Here is a 3,243-nt window from a genome sequence, read left to right as displayed (position 1 = left end):
AATGACCCGAAGATAACACAAGGGTTAAAACGATAATATTCTTGTTATGACTAGCTAGCCTCCCAGCTAACACATGACGTGGCGGCAACGTTGCCAGTAAGTGCTCAGTTGGTAACCCGCGACGTTACCTTCTGGCAACGTCGTGGCAACGTCGTAGCTATGTTATAAAGGGAATGTTGCCAGTTGGTCCCATGGACAACGTTGCCGCGACGTCGTACCTTGGTCGGCTGGTTCCGTTATTTTTTGGTCCCCTGGACAACGTTGCCGCGACGTCGTACCTTGGTCGGCTGGTTACGTTATTTTTAGACCCGTGGGCAACGTTGCCGCGACGTCGTACCTTGGTCGGCTGGTTACGTTATTTGTTGGTCCCCTGGACAACGTTGCCGCGACGTCGTACCTTGGTCGGCTGGTTACGTTATTTTTTGGTCCCTTGGACAACGTTGCCGCGACGTTGTACCTTGGTCGGCTGGTTACGTTATTTGTTGGTCCCCTGGACAACGTTGCCGCGACGTTGTACCTTGGTCGGCTGGTTACGTTATTTTTAGACCCGTGGGCAACGTTGCCGCGACGTTGTACCATGGTGGGCTGGTTACGTTATTTTTTGGTCCCATGGACAACGTTGCCGCGACGTTGTACATTGGTCGGCTAATTACCTTATTTTTAGACCCGTGGACAACGTTGCCGCGACGTCGTACCTTGGTCGGCTGGTTACGTTATTTTTTGGTCCCGTGGACAACGTTGCCGAGACGTTGTACCTTGGTCGGCTGGATACATTAATTTTGGTACCATGGGTTAAGTTGCGGCTAAGTCGCTCTTTGGTCGCAGGACAACGGATCTCGAGTGCATATAGTGGTTTATCCAGAGATGGAGAGATCACACTGGACTGCTCTCAGTTCTGACACTTTTGCAATGTACCCATAGTCTACATGAATTTCAATCACACACAATATTAAATGTTGCACCCAGCACGTATAAATGTAGACAATGCATGTAATTCATGTGCAGCTCAGCCCCAGCATGTCATTGGTCATCAATTTTCTCATATGCAGAAACATAGCTTTAATAAATAAGACTGAATCTGGAATATAATTTAGTCTTTCATTCTTTACTATAAACATGTACAAAAGCAATCAATGTGTGATGTGTAACATGATTAAGCAAACATTCTTTGTATAGCACACCAAAGCTGTATGACACGCAATGCAAATTTGTGCTCCAATAATTTTTGTGATACAAAATTGTTAAATGTGACCAAAAGGTAAGCGACTCTTAAGAGTTTCATTTCCAAAGACAAGTCATCACAGAATATTACAATTCTTCCTTAGCAAACCTGCCCCTCAGTCTGCCCCTGAGCAACAACTTTGCGCATGCCCATTTCAACGCATCGCTCAAATTGGGGTTTCAGAAGAGATTTTGCAGGGGTTCAACACCGTCTTGTACGCATTGGATTTCAACTGGAAATTAGCTACTTCAAAGGTGAGTTTCTTTACAGAAATATATAAACATATTTTAAGAAATTTGATGGGGCATACTTATACGTATATGTTTGAAATGTAGGCCATTTAGCCTGTTTATGTGCTATCAGATTCACATTGTTTACGTTAGGATTTCGATAGCTACAGTACAGTAGAGGTTAAACCCTCCAGAAAGTTATGTTGAAATACTGAAAATGCATAGGCCTACATGTTTTCAAAGTTTAGCTTCTCACAAATCACCCACAAAAGAATCAGTGAAAATAAACGTTCAGAACTGTTAAAAAACCTTGTCCCAAAATAGTTTATTTAGCCCGGAATTTTCAAAGACTGTGGAGCTAGCGTGGCTGATCACGTTTTAATCACAGCAATGGCGTCTATAAAAGTATCATGTCACTAATTTTTCCAATTTGTACATGGCATCTTTTTTTGGATAAGTTTATTCGTTTTAACCTTTTAGATGCGTGAGTTTTAAATATTTCCGACGCTTCCACCAGTTATTTTTCCAAAACGGCAGCTAGGTTGCTTTAATTAGCTTCCGTTACCTAGCAACCTAGCATAATACTCGTAGCAATGCTACTACCTGCTAGTGTTACTTGTTAGCCTACTAATTGTACATTTTGAAGCCATACTATAGCGTTTGTCATATAGTTTTTGTCTATCGGAAAACAGTCGGTTGGAATGTTCAGAATCACACATGTGCAACGCTACGATGTGGGGCCCTGCTTTCGAACGATCACATATGTGCAATGCTACTCCTTTTATATCAATATGCTATAACTATGTACATAAACTACATTCCATTTTCATTTCTGTACAGATTATCCTACCACCGTCACACGGCCTAGCACTGTGTCCCTGGGAAATGATGGTAAAGTAATGAATGACCGTTTAAAACAGTGACAATAATTGTATGAGCCATGGCAACCTAAAGGCTATGTTTTGAAGCAAAAGCATGACTTAAAACTTTTGCATCACCAGATTCCATACCCCTAGATGTCAACTCTGGTCTGGTGGAGGTGAACCAATTGGGGGCCCAGGAAAACAGCTGGCAGCCAGGCAAGTGCAAATATAAGACACACAAAAAAAAAATATGCTTTGTATACAACCATTCAAGGTAACATTTGTTATTTACATAAATGTTACAGCTAATCTAGAAGAACCACAGTGTATGCCAATCATGCTAACTCTTGTAAACTTGTTTTACTTGTCTTTAATGACAGACACATTACAGGTTATGCTCCGGAAGATGGAGACATTGGAGGAGAACCAGCGAGAGGCTCTCCTATTCAGGCGACTACAGGGCAGACACACTGAAGAGGTGCCAGTGATGGACCTACAGGTGGCCCAAACACAGGCTGAACTCCAAGACGCCTTAAGCGAGGAGCGCCTTAAGGTGCTGGAGTTGCGAAAGAGAGTGGTAAGTGTTTGGAGATGCCATGAACTATGGCTTACACGCAGCGTTCAACGTTCACATTGGTGCTGACAATAAGTTCATGACTTCTAATTCCAGACGCTGTGATGAAGTGGAAGACGGGACTGGGAGAGAAAGCTGTGGAGCTCCTCATAGAGGAGACACTCAAACACAACCCGGCAGCCCGTTCAAAACAAGCCAGGTGAATGAATCATGATTGCAGCTTCCATATCCAACCTTTCACATGGCTATGTGACACAAATCTAGAATCACGTGTTTTTTTGATGATGTATATTATTTTAGATGTGATTTTTTTATGACTTGTATAGCGCCTTTTTACACGTGCAATTATGTTGA

General features: G+C 42.7%; 1 long non-coding RNA gene across 1 annotated transcript; it reads left to right on the top strand.

Moving 5' to 3' along the window:
* Positions 1-1,421: 1,421 nt before the first annotated feature.
* LOC134018322 (uncharacterized) lies at positions 1,422-2,531 on the top strand. Its single transcript, XR_009929918.1, has 3 exons — positions 1,422-1,476; positions 2,293-2,343; positions 2,454-2,531. It is a non-coding gene; the product is annotated as an uncharacterized LOC134018322 (long non-coding RNA).
* The last annotated feature ends 712 nt before the right edge of the window (positions 2,532-3,243 follow it).

Source organism: Osmerus eperlanus, chromosome 4 (genome assembly GCF_963692335.1).
Source record: "Osmerus eperlanus chromosome 4, fOsmEpe2.1, whole genome shotgun sequence".
NCBI classification, from domain to species: domain Eukaryota; kingdom Metazoa; phylum Chordata; class Actinopteri; order Osmeriformes; family Osmeridae; genus Osmerus; species Osmerus eperlanus.
Note: the sequence above shows the minus strand (reverse complement) of the source record. Positions and strands in the feature narration are given on the sequence as shown.